Source organism: Choloepus didactylus, chromosome 6, assembly GCF_015220235.1.
Source record: "Choloepus didactylus isolate mChoDid1 chromosome 6, mChoDid1.pri, whole genome shotgun sequence".
NCBI classification, from domain to species: Eukaryota; Metazoa; Chordata; class Mammalia; order Pilosa; family Megalonychidae; genus Choloepus; species Choloepus didactylus.
Window position 1 is genome coordinate 101074909 of NC_051312.1, and position 7030 is coordinate 101081938.

Sequence of the window (7030 nt, forward strand, 5' to 3'; positions counted from 1 at the left end):
CTATAGGGCTTTGTGTTTTTTCAAAGCCTTTTTACTTTATCTTGTTTGATCTTCACATCAACCCCATGAAGGGCAGCTATTAGTATCTACAAATTACAGACGAAGATAGGAGGGCCTTGAGAGGATCAGACCCTTAATCCCAGGCCAACTAGGAACACACTCAAGGTTGGAACCAGGTATCTATTATACCAGAGACATTTCTAATATTCATAAAGATTGTGGCAGGCATCATTGTAACCTCATAACCATGATCTTATGCAGACACATGTTAATTTATATTCCTGTGTATATATTTTCATGCAGAGTTCCCTTAAAAAGAAAAGAGAAGAAAAAGCCTTATAGGCGCAGATATGTATGTGTAATAATAACTTTCTATCACTTCTATGTCTTTCATCTGTGTGTCAAACTGCATTTCAACATTTATACTTTTTAAAAATCTCTAGATTTACGGTGTTTCAGAACAAATTTTCTCATCATTTGATTTTCAAAGAAAAAACAAATGATACTTCAGAAAATAGAACACCATCTTGTTTTATTAATATAAGATTCTCTCTAGTAGAAGGCTAATGTTATAACTCATGATCTTTTTAGTGTATTTTTATTTTCTTGAAATTTGCCTTGCCTAAGAAGCCCTCTACACTTGCTGTGGAAGAGAAGACAGCAATTTGTAGGGAAACCTACAAACCTTTAAAAAAAGGGGGGAAGGGGTTGTGTTAGAGATTTGTGTGGTTAGGTTAGAGCCTGGTAGATTATTATGGCTACTATTAATTGAATTCTTCCTACCTGCTAGGTACTTGACTAAATGTTTTCTCTCCCCTATCTCATTTAATCTTTGAGCAGCTCTAAGAGGTTACCAGTGAGAAACTGAGTTACAAGGAGGTTAAATTACTCACCCAACACTACACAGCTAAGGATATTGAGAACCTGAGATTGGCTCCCCCAAAAGGCTGTAAAATCTCCCATCAATGTGATGTGGTCTGGGTTATGCAGTTGGAACAAAGAAGGGTAGTTTCCTAAGTATTTATTAAGTCACTACTCCTCTGTGATATAATTACCATTATCTTCTCTCAATAGAATCACTGCATGACTGTAGACTTCGCTCTCCATAATGGTAGCCACTCGCCACATGCAGCTATTGAGCACTGGAAACGTGGCTAGTCTGAATTAAGATATACTACAAATGTAAAATACACACCAGATTTTGAAGATTTAGTACAAAAATATATAAAACATTGTATCAGTAATTTTTATATGGATTATATGTTGAAATGACAATATTTTAGATATATTAGATTAAATAAAATATATTATTAAAATTAATCTATTTCTTTTTACTTTTTTAATGTGACTACTAGAAAGTTCAAAATTACATGGATCAATCTTGAAGACATAATGCTAAGTGAAATAAGCCAGACATAAAATAAAATACAAGGTTCTCATCATATAACTATTGGGCAACCCTGCTCAAGGTTGACTGGGTCACTTTCTCTACATGTTGTTCCACTTGTGAAAAGAGGCAGTAACATTTGTTTATTTTTTTCTCAGTGGGAAGTTCTCCCTTCACCTCCTTACCATCATTGTGCCATGTCCAGAGAAGGCCTTTTGCATTATTATGTACAGGATAGAAGAGATATAGTGAAAGAGCTAACCTCTGTGTTAGTTATTATGCTTTGGAATTCAAAGCACAATAATTATAAAATGTTTTTATTGCTATGACTGGGTTTTTTCCTCCCTGTTCCTTTTCAAATGCAGAAGAATCTTAACTATATACTTCAAGAATGGAGTGCCTGGTAAAAATGAAACAATTTTGTTCCATCCCATGTTTATTCATTTATTCATTCATTCGTGTATTCATTTCATAGTATAAATACTTACTGAGTGACCATTATGCATACGATGTACTGCTATAAGGAATTCAAAGATGAACCAGATTAGTGCCTGCTGCTGATTCTCTCTTTCAAAAATATATTAGTTTACTTCCTTGCTTTTTTTTAAATTGTTTTATTGAGATATATTCACATACCATACAATCATCCACAGTGTACAAATGTTCACAGTATCATAATACACTTGTGCATTCATCACAATTTTTGAACATTTTCATTACTCCAAAAAAATACAAAAAAAGAATAAAAATAAAAGTAAAAAGGAACACTCAAAATATCCCATCCTCCGACTGCCCCTATTATTCATTCAATTTTGTCCCCATTTGTGCCAGTTTGTATATATTATGTCCCCCAGAAAAAGCCATATTCTTTAATGCAGTCTGGTAGGAGCAGACATATTAGTGTTGATTAGGTTGGAATCCTTTGATTGTTTCCATAGAGATGTGACTCAATCAACTGCAAGTGAAACATTTGATTGGATAATTTCCATGGAGGTGTTACCCTGTCCATTCTGGGTGGGTGTTAATTGGATCACTGAAGTCATATAAAGGAGTTCACAGACAGAAGGACCTTAGAGGAGCTAAGAGTGACATTTTGGAGAGCAACTGAGAGTGACATTTTGAAGAGCAGCTGCAGTTAAGAGAGGATAAAACACCCCAAGAGCAACATTTTGGAGAACGTCATTTTGAAACACCACCTGGGAGCAAGTGGATGCCAGCCACGTAACGTCCGAGCTAACAGGTTTTTTTGGAAGCCAATGGCCATCCTTCAGTGAAGGTACCCGAATGTTGATACCTTACCTTGTACATTTATGGCCTTCAGACTGCAACTCTGTAACCAAATAAACTCCCTTTATAAAATCCGATCCATTTTTGGTATTTTGCTTAATGGCAGCATTAGCAAACTAGAACACCATGTTTCTACTCTCATGTCCATACACTGGACAAAGGGAGTGGGAGCCATAAGGTTTTCACAATCACACGATTACACAGTATAAGCTATACAGTTATACAATCTTCTTCAAGAATCAAGGCTACTGGGTTGCAGTTCAACAGTTTCAGGTTTTTCCTTCCAGCTATTCCAATACACTAAAAACTAAAAAGGGACATCTAAGAAGAACCTCCAGAATGACCTCTCAACTCCATTTGATTACTTCCTTGCTTTTTAAAATACAATGTACTGAAGAGCATAGGCAGCAGGATATAATGGAAAACCCCAGACCATAAGGTACAGAATTTAGTCCTGGTTTTATGAGCTTGTCAACCTTGAATCTGTTTTTTTTTTCATCTATACACTGGGAAAGGATAAAAATATTCACTCTACTTATTTTACACATTTGTGAAAATAACAGTAGAAATGGAAATCTACAAATTATTATTTATTAATTAAAATACACTGTATTAGAAGCCAGGATATTTGGTTTCTTTTCTGGACCCTGCTAGTAATAAACTGTATGGTCTTGGATAAGTCATTTAACCTCTCAGGCCTTAGTGTCCTTACCTCTAAGATTAAAAAATTAGATGCATAGATTCCAAGATATTTTCCAGCTCTAAATCCCAGGTTTTAAGAGTTTGGGATTTTAATATAATCATTCTCTGAAGATCACCACTCTTTAAGTTTATCAGAGCCATAATTATGAATATCAATTCTCTAGACATAGATCTTATAGGATTTAAATGTACAAAAAAACTAGAAGCCTCCCTGGAAATTGTGCTTATTTATTTGAAAAAAAAAAACAAAAAAATTATATTTCAGCTTATTTTAGTGTATTGTCCTCCTAATCTTTGAAAGCCAACTAGAAGAGGAAAAAAAAATAAATTAAAAACTATTTCAGTTATCTATTGCTGTGTAACAAACCACTCCAAAGCACAGTAGTTAAAACGATTTATTATTTCTCACCATCTGTGAATTGGGTGGTTCTACCGCTCTCTCACTAACTGGAGTCTCATGTGGCTGCATTCAGCTGGGAGCTCAGCTCGGGATAGAACATCCAAGATGGCTTCTCATCCTCCAAGACCTCTTTCCATATGGCCTCTCCTCATTCAGTCATCTAGCCCAAGTTTCCTACATGGTGGCTGGATCCGAAATATTACATGGGACAAGCTCCCAATGCGCAAATATTTGCCTCGTACTTGCTTGTGTTCCTTTAGCCAATGCAGGATACATGACCACGTTAAGAGTCAATGTGAGAGAGCCTATCAGGAGGCAGTTTATAGGGTATGTTCCGGTTTGTTTATGCTGCTGGAATGCAAAATACCAGAAATGGATTGGCTTTTATAAAGGGGGTTTATTTGGTTACAAAGTTACAGTCTTAAGGCCATAAAGTGTTCAAGGTAAGGCATCAACAAAGGGTACATTCACTGGAGAAAGGCCATTGGCATCCGGAAAACCTCTGTTAGCTGGGAAGGCATGTGGCTGGCATCTGCTTGCTCCCAGGTTGTGTTTCAAAATGACATTCTCCAAAGTGTTGCTCTTGGGGCGTTTTGTCCTCTCTTAGCTGCAGCTGCTCTCAATGGCCGTCTTTAAAATGTCTCTCTAAGTTGCAGCTCCTCCTCAAAATGTCACTCTCAGTTGCTCCCAGCTGCTCTGTGCCTGGGCCTGTGTGGATCTTTTTAAAGTACTCCAGTGATCCAATAAAGACTCACACTGAATGGGGGCGGCAACACCTCCACAGAAATAATCCAATTAAAGGTCTTGCCCAGAGTTGACTGAGTCACATTTCCATGAAAACACTGAACCAAAAGGTCCCAACCTACTCAACACTAATGTGTCTGCCCCCACAAGATTGCATCAAAGAACATGGCGTTTTGGGAGACACAATACATACAAACCGGCACAGGGAGCCACAAATATAACAGTCTACCATCACAACTTGCATTGAGCCGAGTTCTAATTAAGTGAGATCTTTGCCCTGTCTCCCATGCTCCTACATAAATCATTCCTTTCCTTACTTCTAACTTTCTAAATACTCTATTTCTGCATATATCACACTCAGCTTTAATCACCAGTTTACATCTCAGTCTTCACTTACCGAAATGGAAGCTTCTTGAGTAAGGGAAGCTCTGAATGTCCAGCATCTAGCACAGTGTGTCCACATAGGAAATATTTAATAATGTTGAACCACACTGAATTGAATTATTTGGAACTTTACCAAATGCAAAGGGCAGTGCACCTCATTTCAGGTCGCACCAGGGCAGGGATTTATAACTTAAGTTTTTTATTTTCACTTACCTCTCTCTGGTTGAGCATTTCCTTCTATTATAAATGCAAGCAACAAACCATAGTAGTATTAGAAGTAGGTGTGATTTTTATCACCAATAGAAATCCCAAATATTTTTGTATCACTTTATAGTTGATTTGTTGCAGATTTTGTAAATTATTGTTTACCCTCAATGACAATTTGAAAATTACAGTAGTAACCAGCCTCTAGATTGGAGTCAAAGTTCTCCTGTCTACAGAGGCTCATGCTTCTTAGTTGGCTAACCAACTCTGCACATGAAGTCATGTGTTCCCCCACTGGTAATGACCAAGACACTAAGAAGGCTTTCCAGGATTCTCTACCTGGCTAATTTGTTGATTAATACACGTGGAAGGAGGGGAGTCAAAGACCACCTCATAGTTTAACATTCTTATTCAACAACTAAAACAACAGCCTTCTCTCTTATATGCCTTTAAAACATAAAATTTAACTGTAATTTGCATTTATTTTGTTTTTATTGTTACCTAATGTATTAAGAAAAGCATATATTATAATTTTTAAAATAATTTAAATTTTCCATTTTAATATAATGGGTTTCTTTGTAATCTTAGTTATTTTATCTTAATTCATTTAGAAACATTATTCTGAAAAGGAGCACATGGGCTTCAACAAACTGCACATACTTTCAATGGCCAAGAAAAAGTTAAGAACCCTTGGGTAGAGTTGGCACCTGATTTGGGAAACATTTAGTATGGAGGGAAGACCCCACCCTTCACCTCACTAGAGCAGCAGAAGAATCACACAGGAACTTGATAGAAAAGCAAATTCTTGGTTCCAACCCCAGGCTTACTGAATCAGAAACTCTGTGGGAGGGGGCCAGCAACTTGAGTGTCTACAAGCCTTCCAGGTGGTTCTGATGCACACTAGAGTTTTATAACCACTGTTCTAGGGAAAACAGAGGAGTTGAGACTGAGGAATACAGTAGTTACCTGAAGATAATTTAATCAATAAGTATTGGTAAACATTAACAAGTATCTCAAAGCACTGCCAAAATACTGTAAGAAAATGTTCTAAATCTTAATTTGAGTGATAATTATGCAGATGTATAAATATATAAATAGACTTTAGGTGCTATACCTTAAGATTTGTGTACTTTACTATGTATATGTTATATCTCAGTTAAAAAAATAAGGGATACATAAGAGTATAAAACATATACTCTGACTTCAGAGTACTTTCCATTCACTTTAGAAGTCCATTTATCCAATCATTTATTCAGTGCCAGGCAGTGTGCTAGGTGGTTGGGGAAGCAACAGTGAATGAGTCAGACACAAAGTCTATCCTCATGAAGTATACGTTCTAGAGGGGGAGTCAGAGAAATAAATGGGCAATTATGAAGCAATGATAAAGTACACTATATAATTATGAATATTATGCACCACTACATAATTGCCATATTTTACTGGTTCTGAGATGCGAATTTCTACAGCTTAACATTTCTGAAGTAGGAAAAGTGTCTTAAATTCTATGGTTGTCCATTTAACTAGAAACATTTTGCTAATGGCACATAAAATAATGGCACATCTTCAGTTGATGGTATCTTAGATTTGATGAACTCGGATAAATTCTAAATCATTATGTATCAAGGAGTTGAGAGAGATGTAGATCAATAAGGATTCCAGGAGTCAAGAAGAGCTTCAAGAAAAAGGTGATTGGAGCCAGACTGAAGAAAGTGGGATTTAAAAAGCAGGAAAACAACAGGGCAACTGGAGGTGAAGGCACAGGAGAGGGGAAGGAGCAATTTGTGATGGGCGGCACAGGCAGGAGTGAGATAGAGGGGCAGGAAGTGTGGGAAAACAGAGGGAGCTATGTGATTTGATAAACTGAAATCAGATTATAAAAAGTCTATAAAGTCAAGCAAATGATGCATTTGAAAATAAGGAGA